Source organism: Sciurus carolinensis, chromosome 12 (genome assembly GCF_902686445.1).
Source record: "Sciurus carolinensis chromosome 12, mSciCar1.2, whole genome shotgun sequence".
Lineage (NCBI taxonomy): Eukaryota > Metazoa > Chordata > Mammalia > Rodentia > Sciuridae > Sciurus > Sciurus carolinensis.
Window position 1 is genome coordinate 62,615,598 of NC_062224.1, and position 19,504 is coordinate 62,635,101.

Here is a 19,504-nt window from a genome sequence, read left to right on the forward strand (position 1 = left end):
GGTTATGGTAAGTCTGAAATTTATAAGACAGACCAGCAGTCTGCAAAAGTTGATGTTGAATCTTGAGTTTGAAGTTTGTAACAAAAGCTGGGTATAGTGGTGCACACCTATAATCCTACCTACTTAGAAGACTGAGGCAGGAGGATTGCAAGTTCATGGGCAGCCTGGGCACCTAAGTGAGACCCTTACTCAACATGAAAAGGGGGGCTGGGGAGATAGCTCAGTTGGTAGAGTGCTTGCCTTGTAAGCACAAGGCCCTGGGTTTGAACCCCAGCACCCCCCAAAAAAAAAAAAAAAAAAAAAAAAGAAAAGGGCTGGGGTGTGACAATGGTAAAGGACTTAATCCCTAGGACTCCCCCCCCCCCCCCCCCGCGCCAAAAAAAAAAAAAAAAAAAAAGGTAGGGCATTCCAGTAGGCTGGAAATTCAGGCAGGGTTCCTATATGATAGTCTTGATTCAGAATTCCTTTCTTTTATTTTTTTTGCTTCTGGGGTTTGGTGATAACCTTGGATTTCTTGACTTACAGCACTTCAGTCTTCTGCTCCTGTGGTCACATGACAACCTGTCCCTTGTGCCTCTGTATAAATTTGACATTTTCCTCTTATAAGAACACCAGCCATATTGGATTAAGGGTCTGTCACCCTATTCCATCTTTACTAACCCTGTTTCCAAATAAGGTTATTTTTTGAGGTACTGACTTCCAACTTTTTAGTTCAACTTTTTTCCTTTGGGGGGGGGTACATATCACAACTTTGATCTCATTCATCTCTCCCTTTATTTAGATGAACTAACAGATACAGAACAAAACTTGCGTATGCATGTTAAAAACAAATATATGCAAAGAATATACTGTAAACTACTAGAGCTAATAAATGAATTTAGTGACGTGTTATGAGATTAGCATGTAAAAATCAGTTTTGTTTCTATACAACAGTAAGGAGTCATCCACAAAAGAAATTAAGAAAAGCAATATATAATAGCATCTAAATAAATAAAATACCTGGGAATAAATTTTACCAAGGAGGTGAAAGATGTGTGCACTGAACACTACAACATTTTCTAGAAGAAAAGAAGACCTAAATAAATGAAAAGATCTGTGCTCATGAATTGAAAGACTTATTGTCTTATTAAGATAATAATACTACCCAAAGTGATATACAGAATACAGTGCAATCCCTGTCTAAATCACAATGTATTTTGCAAAACTAGAAAAATTCATCCTAGAATTTACATGGCACTTTAAGGAATCTCACATAGCCAAAGTAATCTTTAAAAAATACCAAGATTGGAGGACTCATACTTCCCAATTTTAAAACTTGCTGAAAAACTGCAGTAATCAGTACAATGTAGTATTTGGTCTAAGGACAGACCAATGAATACAAAAGCAGCTCAAAACTAAATTTACAGCTGTGCTGGTGGCACATGCCTGTAACCCCAGTGACTGAGGAGGCTGAGGCAGGAGGATGGAGAGTTCAAAGACAGCCTCAGCCAAAGGGGGGTGCTAAGCAACTCAGACCCTGTCTCTAAATAAAACACAAAATAGGACTGGGAATGTAACTCTGTGGTTGAGTGCTCCTAAATTCAATCCCTGGTTACCGCCCCCCCCCCCAAAAAAAAAAAAAGTAAACTTACATATTTATGTCAGTTGATTTTCTTTCCCCCAACTTCCTTTCACGGTGCTAGGGATTGAGTCCAAGGTCTCACACGTGCTAGACAAGGGCTCTACCACTGAGCTACACCCCCAGCCTGGTCAGTTGATTTTTAGCAAGAGTGACAAGATTATTTAATGGGAAAGGATATAATATTTTTAAGAAGTGATGCTGGGGAAATGATATTCTCACATAGTTTAAGAGATTTTAATACTTTTTTCTCACAATATCAATATCTACCTCAAAATCACAGTTTGAATCTCAGCACTGTTGATATCTGAATTGAGATAATTTTGTGTTGTGGGCTTTCCTATGTATGATGTTTAGCAGTATCCCTGGTCTCTATCTACCTCCTAGATTCCAGTAGTACACTCTTCAACCTTTTGCTCTAGTAGTTACTACTGAAATGTCTCCAGACATTGCCAAATGTTTATAGGGACCAGAATCACCAGTTAAGCTCTAAATTCTGTAAACCTAAAAACACTGTCTTATTACTTTTTAAAAAAATTTTTATTTATTTATTTTTGTGTGCTGGGGATCGAACCCAGGGCCTTGTGCTTATAAGGCAAGCACTCTAACGACTGAGCTATCTCCCCAGCCCCGTCTTATTACTTTTATAAACATGTTCAACATGTTTAAAACATTGAAATGTTTTGAGTTTAAATGACGAGGTGACTCCTGCTTGTGTCCTACTTTTGTTATAAATGGTATGTATCTGTTTAGTTACTTAGAGTTTTTTCTTTTTTCTTTTGGGAATTGAACCCTGGGGCACTTTAATCACTGAGCTACATCCCTTTTTATATTTTATTTTGAAATAGGTTCTTGCTAAGTTGCTGAGGCTGACCTTGAACTTGTGATCCTCCTGTTTTCAGTCTTCTGATTCCCTGGGATTACAGGTGTGTGCTGGGCTAGTGATTTTTACAGAGCTAGCCTGGTAACCCAGATAGAATTTATAAAGAGTATTTGAAGAAAGAAAATCAAGTGTGGCACATACCTGTAATCCTAGTTACTTGGGAGGAGGAGTCAGGAAGATCACAAGTTTAAAGCCAGCTTGGGAAGCTTAGCAAGACCAGGTCTCAAAATGAAAAGAAAAAAAAAAAAAAAAAAAAGCTGGGGATATATCTCAGTGGTGGTTCAATCCATTTGCCCCCTGGGGCGGGGAGAAAATTAAAATCAATTTCTATACTAAAAATCAAGTTGACATAAGCCCATTTGTAAGTTAGGAGTTATCTGAAGGTAAAAAAAAATTCAACTTTTAAATTTTGTATAAATGAAATGGAAAAAAAGTAAAGCATTTTTAGAGAAATTATTGTATTTCATGTTAGTGCAATGCAAATATTAAAACTTACTGTTTTTAAAGACTAAGTTTTGATCCCCCAAAATTGGTATAAATTTTCCTCACTGATCCAGATCTTTGATAGCTGAAGATCTATGAATTCTTGGCCATAAAGTGAAACATCTCTGAAACCTAACTTTATGATTATTTTTGTCCACATTGGGTGCAAATAAAGCAGGCTTACTAATTACATAAGATAACATTTAATATTCCTTACTTAGGTAAAATAAGGAGATATTTGACAAGTAGTTACTACCATTTGTTAGTAAGAATTTAAAGACAGATGAGGCATAGATCATTTCAATTAATGGATTAGAATAAACCACAAGATTAATGTCCTCATTACTCTTGTACAGTAGAGGAAACTGAGACTTAGAAAGAACGATTAAAGCAGTTTAGCTGAAGTCATATTGGTAAATGGCAGCTGAGATTCAAATCAGAGTCCTGCAGAACTCCAAAAGAGCCTTGCTCTTACTTTATATGACTTTTTTTTTTTTGGTACTGGGATTGAACCCAGGGGTTCTTTACCACTGAGCTACATCCACAGTTCTTTTTATTTTTTTAAATTTTGAGACAATCTTACTAAGTTTGCCCAGGCTAGCCTTCAACTTGTGATCCTCCTGCCTCAGCCTCCTGTGGCTTCTTATTTTACCTTTTAATGCTGTTTACTTCTCAAATTTCATTTTCCATCCTTAAGATCACATCCAATACTGTCTAAACTCTCATGTTGGAGTTTGTGTAGGAAGTGGTAGGAAATGTGGCAGATTGGGCTGGATTGTATAAGGCTTTGAGTGACAGGCATTAAAGGAACAAAACTAAAGTGAAGTGTACTTCCTGTGCATTATTTCTTCCAGTTTCTTTTTCTTTTTTGTACTGAGAATTGAACTGAGGTGTGCATTACCATTGAACTCTACATCCCTAGTCCTTTTTTATTGACACAGGGTCTCATTGAGTTGCTTAGGGTGTCACTAAATTGCTGAGTCTGGCCTTAAACTTGAGATTCTTCTGCCTCAGTCTCCAAAGTCTCTGGGATTACAGGCATGTGCCACGCGGTGCCTGGCTGCTACTTCCAGTTTCTTAAACAGCCATGCAAAGTAGGTATTATCCTTATGAATGCCATTGCCCAAGATTACATGGACCTGAACCCAGCTTTGTCTCACTTCCAAACCTGTATGTATTTTAGCCTAAGTCTTTTCTTTGAAGTGATTTGAACTTTGGTCATAGACTTCCAGTTTTGGGGCTCTGAGGGGTAGCTGTAAAATTGTTTTAAAGAATACTTCAACCTATATGTGTATTACAACTTGTTTATAATCCAAAGATGCTAGCCTGTTTATGTATTATACCTCCAAGTATATGTAGATACTTTTGTAATTATGTGTAGATTAGTTTTAAAGAGCTAGTAAATTCAGTGCTTTTAAATAATATTTTCTTAGTCGACTAAAGTAGAACAACTATTCATGAATTTAAAGGATCTTTTCTCATGTCTAAAAATATTTAGAACTACTGTTTTAAATTTATTTTCTCTGTATTGAATCTGTTTCCTATTTAATCTATTTCTTAGGTGGGACTTGGCATCTAACAGTCTTAAAATTAAAAGGGATATCCCAAAACAATGAAACTATTTAAAACTGTGGCAAAAATAACTTCTTTGTTGTTGTTCTTTAGGTACAGTGGAATTTGAAAAAAAATTTTTTTGTGAAATGTTATCAGTTGACTATATAGGTAATTCATAGATTACCAAACAAATTCTGAGTAAAATAAAAATTTAAACCTTTAGGAAATGGTAGTTCTTTCTTGTAAAATATGATTTTTAGAAGAAAAAAAAACCCCAAAGGTTCAAGTTCTTTTAAATTACATAGCAAAGATGTGTGAGTATGCTGTTACCTTTTTTTTATTTTCAAACTATCTTAGAGATGATCCTTTCAAATGAATGTGGTCCAAAAACAAGGTTTAGTTTTTTGCAGGTACATAGAGAAATATGAGAATGAAGGTGTACCAGTATTTTCAAGTTGTAAATGGTTGGTTTGTGCTTGTGGTTGTATAGTTTTAGAATTTATATCATATAATTACTGATATTGGTGATAGTGTATGCAAATTTGTTTTCGTATTCTTTCTCAACCTTGATGGGGTTAATTGTGGCTTGGCAAATCAAGAGAAGGAGTTCTGTGCTGTTTCTGACTGCAGAATCTTGTTGCTATGCAACAAACATCGTCAGTCAATGTTGGGTATAGTAAATTGGTATTCTCTGTCCCCTTTCACCACATGTTTATTTTGTAATCTGAGAGAAATGGTTTGGTACTGTTTTGTAAGGTTTTATTTTAAAATGGGCACTTAAAGATTTTTTTGTTGCTCTTTGTAATTGGTATATTTAAGGTCTGTGAAGTTTTTTTCTTCTTAAGTAGAAGATACATGAAAATGCTTTTGTATAAAGAAAGTGTTTATAGATGTGTTCCGAGTTGTATATCAGGTTAGTGTGGTTTATTTTTGTATTGTTACTATAAGAGAGGTAATATTTCCTACTTCCAAAGAGTAAATTTTTGCTTGAGAATTCAAGTTACATAATTTGACCGTAGCATATTATTTTGAAATTTAGTTTTGAAAAATATGAACTCAAGAGTTGATACCTGTATCTTTAAAACCCATTAATAAAGATTTTTTAGTAGGAATCCCAAACTTGTGTACAGTCTCTGTAGAATGTAAATGGTTATTTTCTTATCAGGAGAAATTAAAATGTTTTAATAGCAAATGGGTGAGGGATAATAGCTTTTTTATTATGGTAAAATATACGTTATGTGAAATTTGCCATTTTAGCTATTTTCAAATGCAGTGAGTGGTATTAAGTACTGATCATTTGTGCCAACATCATTTCTACCTGCCTTCACAACTGTTAAGAGCTTCCTATTTAGTAGAACTTAACCTAGGTTGTTTCTAAGTTCTTTAGATAAATTAACTCATTTCATCTTCCTCACAACCCTATATGGTTGTTAGTACTTCTGTTTTGTTCCAAATAAGAAGACTGAGGCACAGAGACGAGGAACACAACTAGTAATTAGTGGAGTCAGGCTTAAAGCACCAGCAGTTTGATTTTTCTGTGCTCTCAACTATTATGCTATGTTGCCCTCTTTTGGAATTACTTTCTTTTCTGTGTAGTGGTATGAGCAATGATTTTTAAAAGTTATTTTCCGTCAACTTTTCCATGTAAAGTTAATATAATTTTATAGCATTTTGGTCTGTTAATGAATTTAGTTTTGGTTATAAACCCCTAAACTCTTTCAGGCCTCTTTTTATAAACATTTTAAAAAGGGGTAGTTTATTTTATGTTGTGGTTAGTTGTATATAAAATTATACACATTATGGTTGATTATATAAAAAGAATTTAATTCCACTTTTCAGCTTGTTTCTGGATCATTTTCCATGTTGTTCCTTCCAGTAGAGTATGCAGAGTGTTCAAATTATTTTCTGGTAATTTAATATAAATATAAATAGGTACATTGTTGTGAGAATTCTAACATGATTTCACTTAGTCTACACCCAGTTGGCATTGAATCATCTACTAAATGTACAGTGTTTTCTAAATTCACGTTCTTATGGATAATTGGGAGTGAAAGATAGCATTGGTGATCTAGAATAAGAATCCCTGGCTAGGGTTGAAAAGGGAGAAAAGCATTGCAAGGAGTTTTTTGAACTTAAAATAGAGTGAATGATGGACTTTGCAGGCTCTACTTTCTTCTTGCTGGGCATTCACTAATCTCTGTTCCTTCTTTAAGGAACCTAGCTTTTCCTCTTTGACTCTCTGCCAGATCTTGAATATTCTGATAAATCTTCCTTAAGAACCCAGGACCTTGATTTTATTTGAATTTATGTTCCCATTTTGCTCAACCAGATTTACTCCATAGTCACTTTGCTTTATATAACTTTCACAACCTTTATATCTGTGCATCAACTTTTAAGTAAAATTCCTCCTTTTACATTTGTATAAATGTACATTTGATTTTATTTGGCGCATTTTTGGGTTGTTCATTTGATGTTTTGCATTTTCCGTGCTTTAAAAAAAAACTTCTCAGACTTTTATTAGTTGTTACACATTTCACTATAATTTACCTATTTTCTTTATAATGGCTGCTTACAAGGTTTTGAGTGATTTTTGTATAATGAATAATGCTTTCCTGAAATGGAAGGGTTTTTTTTTCCCCCTCCTAATTGCAGACTAATTCCTTAAGATAGATTTCCAGAAATAGTATTAGATCTCTGAAGAAATAAAGTTTTAAAAGCTCTTGAATCATACTGCCAAAATGCTTTCTTGAAGTGTTGTGCCAGTTTTCATGCCAGCCAGTAAATATGTGGAGTGTCCGTTTCTCTACAACCAGCAACAGCAGGATGTGTTTTGACGTTGACCTTTAAAATCTAAGAAGAATTGACTTATGGCTTTGCTGAGCTTTTATCGGGATTTACACTTAGAATTATAATTGTGGTTGTGATCATATTCAAGAGAATGAAGGCCTGGCTTACCTGTTTCTGCTCCTTAAGCTGTTTTGATGTAGTCACGGCCCAGTTAAGGCACATCTGTTTGGATGTATGAGGTGACTGACTTTTTCTGCTTTTTAGCTTATTTTGATAAGTTGTATGGGAGGGGACAAAGCAGTGTGGGTTTCATTTGACATTTCCCTTGAAAGCTGGGGTGGTTAGGCTCTCTTCTGGACCCTCCAGTGGGCTGTGTGTATACCTATGGAGGTATCTGAAATTGGGTTCAGTACCTTGTCAAGAGGTACTACTTAGTTCTTGCCTTGAGTCACTGCTACTGTTTTAGAAAATCATTTTAACTCCAAAGGTAAATGGCTTTTTCCAAAAACTTGTTAGGGAATTTGAAAGAATTAAGTACAGTACCTCCTTGGGCTGCGAATATAAAGTGGTAGAGTATTTGCTTGGTATGTGTGAGGCCTTGGGTTCCATCACTAGTGCTGCAAAAAAGAAAAAAAAAATTCAGTAAACTTTCCCTGTGAATAGAAGGTGGTCAAGGGAAAGGAGTCCTACTGAAAGTTGAGAATGGAGGTCTTATCTTGCCTTTACTGGCTTAACAGCACTCAGCACAGCTGACCATCCTGGACCCAAATCACTTTTTTTCTTAAAGTGATTTTAGGCTTTCTTGGTTTTCATGTTATCTTACTGGCTGCATCTCCTAGTCCTTTCCTCCCTTTTCATTTTCTTCTCCCTTCCCCCATACTTTCCCTATGTTATTTAGCCCTTTGCTTGACAAAATCGGTGTGTTGCTGATTCACAGATTTATAGTTTCTGGCCAGCTCTCTATTTATTAATTTATGTGTAATTAGTAGTAGTAGTATGTGTAATTAGTAGTAGTCATTTAAAATATGTACCTAAATCAGAGTGTGTGATATTTTCATACAAATTTATACTTACTGCTGGGCGTGGTGGTGCAGGCCTGTAATCCCAGGGACTCATAAGTTCAAAGGGAGCCTTAGTAACTTAGTGAGGCCCTAAGCAACTTAGTGAGACCCTGTCTCTAAATAAAATATAAAAAAGGCTGGGGATGTGGCTCAGTGCTTAAGCATCCCTGGGTTCAATCCCAGGTGCTTAAAAAAAAAAAAAAATTACACTTACTGATAAGTAGGTTTTCAATGAGAATTTCAACTAGTGTTTCAACTATTTAAAAAACATGCTAAATTTATAAGTAATATCAATTTAAGACTTGTTATATTGAATCTAATGTCTTTCTCCATCATTTTGTAAGCTTTAGATCTTAAAATATTTCTTTTGATAGGCCAGAAGAAGGTTTACCTATATTCTTCCCAACAACTGAGTACAAAAATTCTCATTAAAGGGTTTTTTACTTCTGTGAGCTTTCATATGCTATAACCTATGTACTGATGCTATTAAATATCATTTCTTTTTTTCTGTTTTATATTCTGTGACACCTGACAAACAATAATTTGAACTCTGCATGGTGGTACAACTTACTTACTTAGTTCAGTTTTGCCTGCATCAGTACTTTTGTAGAGCACTATATGCATTTACTTGATTATTGCCTTATAAAAATGAGAGAAAAATAGAAGGAATCAAATGTTAATGATAACACAGTTGAGATAAAGATGAAATTCATTAGGTATTGCAAAAGTGGTACTTCTTCAATGTCTTAGTCTGTTCTTGCTGCTACAACAAAATACCATAGAATAGTTAACAACAGAAATTTATTTTTCATAGTCTGAGAAGTCCCAGATCAAGGTACCTGCAGATTTGATGTTTGATGAGTTCTGCTCTCTGCATCTTCACATGGTGGAAGGCATGAGTTTGGCAAGTTCTCCACAGCCCATTTTAAGTGCATTCATCCTATTCATGAGGGTGGAAGCCTCATAACTTAATCACCTCCCCCAAATCTGACCTAATACCATCTCCTAAGTGATTAGGTTTCAACATAGGACTTTTAGAGGACAGGTTCAAACCATAGCATTCAGTCTCAGTGGTATTGGACCCTGTTTGTAAAAGTAATTGTGTTTCAGACAAGATTCTTTGGTTGATGGTCACAGAGCCTCAGGTTAGTTTATGAAGAATCCTTTCAGTTAATGTGCAGTGGCAGCTGTAGGATATCAGGGATGATCAGAACAGAACTGACAATTTCGGTTGAATAGGAGTTATTCTGTCTCTTATTTTTGCTTGACTTTCTTCTTTATCTCTGTTGTCTTTCTTCATATGCTTTCTCTAGGTCTCATTATTCCAGCTTCTGTAAATTGAGAGTCAAAGAATGTTTCCTGTAATCTTCAAGGAGAAAAATCCTGGGAGTGGGAGGAGGGAGGCTGGTGAGAAGCCCATTTGGACCATTGCCCCTTCTCTAGTCAGATTGGGGTACTGTGATGAACAACAGATGAGGAGTGGAGAAGGAGGTTTTTTAAAGTGAGGGTAGGAATGCTGGCAACAGATACCCCTGATTATATTCAACTAAGGAGGACAATAGCAAAATTAAGCATAAAATTAAGACACAGGAAGCATGTCTAATGGGTGAAATTTTGTGATGAAAGAAATTCAAGTTTACTATTTTAGTGATTTTTTTAAGATTGATACAACCATAGTGCTTTTTGAGAAATGTTGCTTGCAGCACTCATTTCCTTTGAAAGAAGAAAAGGCTTGAGCTCAACTTTTTTTTTTTTTTTTTAATATTTCTTTAGTTGTAGATGGACACTATATCTTTATTTATTTATTTTTATGCGGTGCTGAGATCGAACCCAGTGCCTCACACATGTGAGGCAAGCACTCTACCACTGAGCTATAACTCCAACCCCTCAACTCTATCTTAATTTTAAAAAGAAATTTAAAATATTACCTCATTTCATGCCGTCTCTGGTCAGTGTTAAAAAAATCATTTCTGTCTACTAAATAATGCTTTAGATGTGCCAAAAAACCTGAAATTTGAGATATTATTTAAGAAAATTAATTTTTCTCATTTATATTTAGTTGTTAAGTGATTACTTGTACCTTTGTTTTTAAGATAAAGCATAAGGTAACTAAAGATACCTTTTGATTCTTGGGATGAAAACCCATTTTAAAAATAAGCCTGTTGCTCAGCTCTTACACACCTCCACTTTCATATTCTTTGGAGGAATTGATTATATATGTATGAGGTGACTGGAATTATGTATTTAGGGATAATGGAATTTTGAGTGTTCTGTATTCACCATCAGCAGTCAGCAAACTAAGGGGAGGAGCCAATTCACATGAACCAGGTTGGGTGGGCACTTATTCATTGGTTTTTTGCCACTTACTTGGTGATGAAATGATACAGACCATGTGAGACTGTGGTCTGGGAAAAAATCAACCTTGGGATGTAATCAAAAGCTTCAGGATCCTGGAATATTTCTCAGGACCTTAATCTTGGCTTCTTATTTCCTATAGGGTTCGTATGCTGAGAAAGTTGGTGTCCTTTCCTTCTGTAGGAGAGGTCATTTAGCCTCCATTAAATTATGAACCTTCATGAAGTTTCAAGTTTCTGACTGGGTGTAGTGTCTTGTATCTATAATCAGCAACATAGGGAGATCCTGTCTTAGAAAAAGAAAGAACTGGGGATCTACCTTGGTGATCAGTTTCCAGTACCCCACCTCCCCAAGTTTCTGTATTTTCTAAGAGATTTTTTAATGGGGATATTACTGTATTTTGAATTTACTGGTGAAATCATGGGTCTTTAATCATTGATACAAAGACTTGATAGTTACTTCCTTTCCTCAGTTCTCATTCATCAGGTTAATACCAGTGAACTAATCTATATAAATGGATTAACTTGAACTAGGGGCTTTTGGGAAGTATTTCACCAGTATTAACGCAAATAAGAAAAGTTGGGACAAGTAGTTTAGAAAAACTAATTTGTTAATTATAGGCAAATTACAAAAAACATGATAGTATAAAAAGTTTACTTAGCATAGGAAACCTATAAATCTAAAAAACAAATACAAAAAAAAAAAATCCCCTCTTTTTTCTTTCTTTTTTTTTTTTTTTTTTTTGCGCGGTGCTGGGGGTCGAACCCAGGGACTTATGCTTGCAATGTAAGCACTCTACCGACTGAGCTATCTCCCCAGCCCCCAAAAATCCCCTCTTTATTTTTTTCTCTTAAGCTTATTATTATTATTTTTAAATCCTTAGTAAGGACTCTATGTCTTGAAAGTTTTGGTGCTTTTTTTTAAGCTTTTAGCCATATACAGACTTTTGTGTAATAAGAAAGTACTTTTAAAGTTTTAACTTGGAAGTTTTTATGCTTTAAGAGAAGCTTCTGTTACCAGGGTGGATATGTGGAGAAGGCTTTCTCTTTAGAAACATAGCTTCTGTCTCCAGTTTCTTCCTTTTGAAATCTATCCTTTGAGTTATTTTCTCAAGTAAATTACTCTCTGTGGTCCCCCAGCTCCAGTAAGCTCTCCTTGCTTGCTTAAAGCTTGTGAATAATGCTATTCTGCCTTAGTGCTGTGGTTTGAATGTATGTGTCCCTCTGAGCTTCTTTGTATTGAAATCTAACCCCCAAGGTTATGATGGTAAGAGGTGGAACCTTGGGGCTGGGGACATAGCTCAGTCAGTAGAGTGCTTGCCTTGTAAGCACAAGGCCCTGGGTTCGATCCCCAGCACCAAAAAAAAAAAAAAAAAAAAAAAAGAGGTGGAACCTTGGGAAAGTGTAGGGCACCAAGAATGGAGTGGAACTTACAAGAGAGGCTTCAGATGGGTGTGTGTGGTACATGCCTGTAATCCCAGTAACTCTAGAGGCTGAGGTAGGAAGACTACAAGTTCAAAGCCAGCCTCAGCGACTTTGTGGGACCCTGTCTTAAAATAAAAACTAAAGAGGGCTGGGGATACAGCTCAGGGGCAAAGTGCTGGGTGTTTAATCCTCAGTACCCCCCTCCCCCCAAAAAAAAAAAACCTGAGGGAGCTTGTTAACCCTTTCCCCCTGCCTTTGTACCATGTAAGGATGCATAGAAGGCATCATCTTTGAAAAACAAGCGCTTATCAGACACAATCTACCAGTACCTCAATCTTGGACTCCCCCAACCTTTTGATCTATGAACAGTAAATTAGTTTGTTTATTAATTGTTTATAAATTACTCAGTGTAAGGTATTTTGTTATTCAAATATTTTAATGCAATTTATACATTTTACTAGTTTCATTAGTATGACATATATTACTTGTTTAAGGTATATAGTTTGATAAGTTTGACAATGTAACAGTGAAACCATCACCCCAGTCAACAGTGAACATATTTATCACTCCCAATTTAAAATATAAGCATGTAAACAAAATTTTGAATAGAAGAAAAAGGAAAGTTCCTTATATACCCTCTCAATTTATATAACCTGTGGAAAATTTTTCATTTAACATGGTATTGTGAACACTTTTCCATGTGGTTACATGGTCTTAACAGTAGTATGACTTTCTGAAAAGTTGAACAGTGTCATATTGAAGCATGTTCTTTATCCATCTAACATGGTAGTACACAAATTGTTTTATGTTGGAGGTGGAAACAGATTTTTTAGCTGCTTTGGAAGAGATTGGAGGAGAGAGGCAAGGAGAGACAATAAGAGAACATAAGTAGTTTTGAATGGTTCCCTCTCTTTGAAAGCAAATTGTCCTATTTGAAAGGATTGTTAGAATGGAACTTTGAGAGGGAGGACATGTATATAGCATAGTGTGTCTTAATTAAGTGAAACCTAAGTTGTGGGCTGAGGTCAACAGTAAATGAGTATGTCTCATTAGGGTGTGTTTGTTCAGTTGTTCAAGGCCTGTGTAGGATGTAGGAAAGTTTGAATTTGTATATGTATAATTTAGGAAAAGCCAGTGAGGAATTTGGGAGACATTGACAGGACCCTCATGGTGTATATGTAAAATAATCTGAATGGTTGATTAAGAGATGGGTATAAAGATGGACTTCTCCATAGCCATACTGAATCAGAAAGGTGAGAATGGTGGTATGAAGGTTCTAGAATTTGGTAACAGGAAGATGGTATTAATCCTATATTAAAAAATTGCAGACTAGTTGAAATGGGGCAAGGATTTTCCAGAGATTTGTTTTAATTCAAAGACTTAATTTATTATCTGATAGTATATGACTGCAAGGAAGTGGGTTTTCAAAGATTGAAAAGGATTGTCTGTACTGTTAAGGAGCTTATGATCTCTTGGTTTGAAGTGAACAGAACTCTGCTACAAGTAGTAGAGATTGAGCTCTAGCTTTGGTAATTGGGAGGCAACAAGAATGAACCAAGTAAACCTAGTTAAAGGAAAACTAGTGGACTTGTATTAGAAGCCTGGTATTTTTCTGATGTTAAGGGGAGAAATCAGTAATGATCACATTGAAAAATGCACTCAGAAATTCTAGATCACATCACAGTATATAGTACCAGCTTTCTGATCAGTTCTTTGGTAGGAAACTAGCACATAACTACCTGTCTGTGGAAATTGTATTATAATAAGGGTTAAGTTTTCAAGCCAATACTCAGGCCATTTAAGGCATCATATCCTTGAAGTATGTATTATACTGCTTTGGAGGTGAAAACTCATCAGTTATTGGAAATTTCTTAGGATTCAACCTAGTACATTTAGTTATCTCGTGACATTTTTGATGGGTGTAATTTGCTAGACACTAGGACTGCAAAATTGACCCACAGAAATGTGTTAAAAATCTTTCTCTGGGATCATCCATTTAGAGTTTCAAAATGGGATACCTGAGTTGAAGTTTCCCCCTTGATGTTGCTCTTTTCTCCCTTACCTGGTTTGGTAAACAAGAATTCTTCTTAGTCCTGAGGTTGTGATGGGACTTCTCTCTGTTACCATTTCTTTTCCTGTCCCCAAAATAGGGCTTAGGGAGTGGATAGCAAAGCTGGGAAAGGGGGAAGTTTCTGGGGATATTTTTCGAACTTTTTTTTTTTGGTCGTGCTGGGTCTTGTGCATTCCAGGGAAGCACACTGAGCTATATCCCTAGCCCCAGACTTTGGGTTTTTAACAAAAAAATGAATGATAATAGAAAATATCAAATATATTGCATATGGTAATGGCAAGTGTACTTCATAAAACTCAGTTCTTATGTATTTTTTGTGTCCTTGTTTGGAGTTTGTACAGTATGTTTATCACTGACCTCAAGAACTTGAGAAATACTGTTTTGAAACATGAAATAATGTGGGAGTTGAGGGTAAGACATGGTAGGATCCTGGAACTTAGACCCAAATGATAGGCCTTTTCTCTTTTTGCTGGTACCACCAAACTTCTCTTAACTCTGACTTATGTTCTTTTACCTGCTAGGTAATGAAATGTAGTCTATATCATAAAGATAGACTTTTTTTTTTTTAAATTCCTTATAGTTGTTGGAATGAAGGTAGTTAGAAAACAGTACTTAAGGCACATACCTGACTTTTTCCTTTTTGCATTTCAGTGTTGTAATTAGAACATAAACTTCCTAGGTTGAATTTTTGTAGAGAGATCATGGAGAGTTCATCTATATTTCAGAGGAAAACTGGAGATTAGTGTCTGACATTTAGTAGTCATTCAATAAACTTTTGTGGAATGAATGGAGAGAGTCCTTACTTGTCTAAGATGAATGATGAAGCAGAAGTGAAGATAGAACAGAGAGGTGATTATCTTCCTCATTAGTGTGCTATACTGTCTTGGAAGGAGAGATGAAGAGAAAGGAACCCCAAATTGGCAACTGTGTGATTTAAAGAATTTCCCATGGCTAATTTTGTATCTAATTTTTAAGAGAGATGGGCAAATCATTCTTACCAAGAACTGCTGGTGGGATATTGTTTTATAATTTTTTAGGGATATTGGCCCATGTTTCACTTTTTCCTTTTCTCAGTTATTGGAAAATTTGATTGTTGGTTGGGCTGATTGATTTTAGGGAGTTGTCATTTCCCTTGAGGGGGATGTTTGGGTGAGAATGGAAACCTTGGCAAAGGTAACAGCTGCTAAACAATCTGTTTGGGGATTAGGTGCAAATTGGTCTGTAGTTGAAATCTGCCACCTAGTTCCTGAAATTTTGTTCCTTTGCTTTGAGGATAAATGTTTTTCTGCTCATGCTAGTTACATCAACTTAGTTTTGGCTGGGAATGCTTCTGATACCTTTTCTTTTTAAGGGAACTTCCCTGAAAGAGTTATTTGATGGTTTATGTACAAATTAAAAATGTTACTTCTGCCTTTCTTGTTTTTTCCCCAGAATTTATCATAAGTTAGTTGTAGCAGAACATTTGTGTTCCAAATTAATTGTATGTTATCTAACCATTTTGGGAATGGTAGAGACTTACAGGGCCTTCTGATGTTTAGGTGGAAGCCTCAGGCAAGACTTACCAATATGGTGTTGTTAATTGTAAGTTCTAATAACCTATAGAAACATTAACAGTAAAATTTACTGATTACTAATCTTACTAATGGGCTAGTGGGTTTAGATTACATACATGGATCATTCATGTGCCCTCTTATATCTAGTTTTATCTAGAGACTAAATTAATTGTCAGTGACCATTGCCCACTTAGCACTTTGTGGCTAGCCTTGAGCATGCTAGGCAAGTGTTCTATCACTGAGCTGCATTCCCAGCCTATGAAAGCCTGTTTTAATACTGCAGATAAAAGAATCTGCAGTGGGTGCTTTTAATTGAGTATATGCTGACCTTTATGTTGGAGATAATGAATCTGAATCCTGAGCCAGAATCATAACTCCAGGCTCTATTTAGGCTTGACCTATAAGGTGAATCAGGAGGGGTTTTTTTTTGTTTTTGTTTTTGTTTTTTTTTTTTGGTATCTAGATGACATTTAGTGAGCCTGGATGGAAGGGTAATGAGTAAGGGTTTCAGTGTTCATTTTCTAGTTACTTTATGTGTAGAACTTAAATTCACTTTTAGAATCGATACCACAGTTGTTAGTGGGCTAGTATATTTCATCTACCTCCAGGATGACAAATGGAAATGTCCTGTTCTTTCTGCCCAAGGTTCTTGTTGGCCTGAACTCAGTGAATTTTTGGCCCAAACTGCTGGGGGTTATTCAAACTTTAATTTAGTGGATGGACCCAGTTTTTTTGAAGCTTACCTGTAAATTTGGAATACTTGTGTTTTCTTGAAGTGTATTTTGTTATCCCTTCTAGAGATATTTGGATTGATTTTGTAGTTCTGACTGGTGATATCATTTTTGATTCTTAAACGGCTTACCCAGCTTGTTTAATCAGGAAGAGGATGTTTTTCTCTTCCAAAAAACAAACCAAAAAACCCCCCAAAAGCTGAACTCCCAGTTCCCCTCTTCAGTTTTTATGTGTAGATATAACATATAGTTCTAAATATAGATTGAATATCCTTTATCTGCAGTGCTTAGGACTAGAAGTGTTTCAGATTTTAGAGTTTTTTTTTTTAATGTTTTTAGTTATCAATGGACCTTTATTTATTTATTCATTTATACATGATGCTGAGATTTGAACCTGGGGCCTCACACATGCCATGCAAGTGCTCTACCACTGAGCCACAACCCCAGCTCTTCCTTTGTTTTTTTTAATTTGTTATATTTATATAGATGTTACCACTTACGCATCTCTAATATGAGATGCTCAGATATTGAAATTTTTTGAGTACTATGATTATGTACTTGTGAAACTACATTTTACTACGAATCATAGACTAACTATGCCTGCTTTTCTATATTGATCTGTAGTAAAACTATGTTTGCTTTTCTAGTGTATTTTAATTTGAAATTAACCTGTATGAGTAAAATAAATTAAATTTATTTAAAATCTTCTCAACTTAATGTTATCATTATTTCCAGTGAGTTCTAAAATAATTCCCAGACCTTAGATATGACTATTTAAAAATAGTACTTTTGTAGCTGGGGTTGTATCTCACTGGTAGAGCACTTCCCTAGCACATGTGAGGCACTGGGTTCGCTCCTCAGCACCACATAAAAAATGAACAAATAAAGTCATTGTGTTAAAAAAAATACTCAAGATTTGTGTGTGGTAGGAGGGTGGGCATGTGGTGGTAGCATAGAGGTAAGACTGATGTTGGAGAAGGTATTTTATGGAATTAGAAATTTGAGACAGGTCTCAGCTTCTAAAAATGGGTAATTGTGATAATGCAATATAATAAGAATAACTGGGCATGATATAAATAAGAACGATAGCCGGGTGAAGAGGCCCATGCCTATAATCCCAGCAATTTGGGAGGCTGAGACAGTGGGATGCCAAGTTTGAGTTTGGCCTCAGCAACTTAGTGAGACCCAGGTCTAAAAATAAAAAACAATAACTCAGTGGTAAAATGCCCCGCCCCCTTCAATCTCTAGCACCAAAACAAACAAATAAAATAAATCCTGAAACACAAAACAAAACTAAAACTGTGTTTGATCTCTGTCCCTGGTTCCTGGCATAGGAACTCTTGAACGAAAAGGGTTGTCTCTTTGTATGCTAATGAGATGACTGATAGCAGGGGAAGCCCGGGGATCAGCCAATGATGGGAACTTTCAGCCCCATTTAACACTTCTGGGAGAAGAGGAGCTGAGGCCCAGCTGATCTCTGGTAGCCAGTGCTTTAATCAGTCATGCCTATGTAATGAAGCCTACATAAGAGACCAAAAGGGCAGGGTTTGGAGAGATTCCAGGTGGGTTAACAAGCACTTACTGGTGACAGAGGATGATGTACTCCAACTCCATGGAGATGGAAACTTGGTTTCAGGACCCTTCCAGACCTGGCCCTATATAGAATCTCTTCATGTGGCCAATTGTATCCTTTAAGATATCCTTTGTATTAAATGGGTAAATATAAATAAAAGTGTTTTTCTGAGCTCTTTGAGCTGTACTGGCAAATTAATCAAACCCCAGTATGGGAGTGTGGGAATCCTATTCAGCAGTTTGTTGCCCAGAAGCACAGTTCATATTTTAAACTTGGGACTTGGGATTAGCATCTGAGGTGGGGGACATTGAGGTAGATAATGTCAGAGAAAATCTAGTGTCAAGTGTTGAGTGGTATGTGAGAGTAGGAAGAACTTTGTTTATTCCTATTTCTAATAAAATATGCTACAAGCAATTCTATAATGTTTTTCTTTATTTGGAAGGGTTTATGAGTAGGTTTTTTTTTTTTTTTTTTTTTGGGGGGGTGTGTTGTTATGGCTGAAAACCAGACCCTTGCTTTGGTTCTTAGAAATATTGAGCAAGGTTAGGTATTTTCTGTGGCACAATAAGTGATATTTGCCCATTGACCTAGTTATATATTTTAAAATAGGATTAAAAATATAAAAGTAATATGTAGTTATTACAGAAAATTTACCAACTATGGGAAAGTAGAAGAAACAATGAATCAAGTATTCATGTCTTAGTCTGACAAATATTCATTCTTCATAGTATACACTATTCTTTGGCCTGCAGATATGGAAATAAACAAGGTAAGGGTGTGTGTGAGAGAGAGAGACACACACACACACCGACAGAGACACTGAGGCTGTCTTAATTCTAGTAGGGGGAAGGGAAAAAAATTTACAAATAAGTCAGTTCTAAATGCAAAGAAAATAAATGTGTAGTGGGAGAAGGTGGGCGGTAGGGCCAGAGCCTGACTTGGTTGGAGTGGTTAGGGAAGGCCTTTCTTAGAAAGTAATGTTTGAGTTAACCCAAAAGATGAGGCACATTCATGTGGAAAGCAGGGGGAAGAGAACTTTAAGTGGAGGATGCAGCAGTTCTAAAGGCCCTGACATAAAAATGAGTTTGTTTTTTTTCAAGGAACACAAAGTAGAAAGAAAATGTTCGTACTAGCACCATAGTAAACATACTTTGAGTCTTTTTGGATGCATAGTTTAACTTGTATTTACCGAATTTGTTTAATATAAACATATAGACATTTTTAGTGTTGGCAGATTAATTTTGAAAATGCATCATGATTTACTTACTCATTTCTGGTAGTTTGGATTTTATATTTCTTTTTTCTATTAGAAATATTTTAATTAGTTATTTTTAGTTATTTTGGTGTTGATTATCGAACTTAGGGCCTTGAGTATGCTAATACATGCACCACCACTGAGGTATATAGCTAG

General features: G+C 35.8%; 1 protein-coding gene across 10 annotated transcripts in view; it reads left to right on the forward strand.

Annotated features, from left to right (window-relative positions):
- The window catches only part of Enah (ENAH actin regulator), a 137,890-nt gene that overhangs the window by 13,737 nt on the left and 104,649 nt on the right, over positions 1 to 19,504 (forward strand). The gene's annotated exons all lie outside the window — the stretch shown is intronic.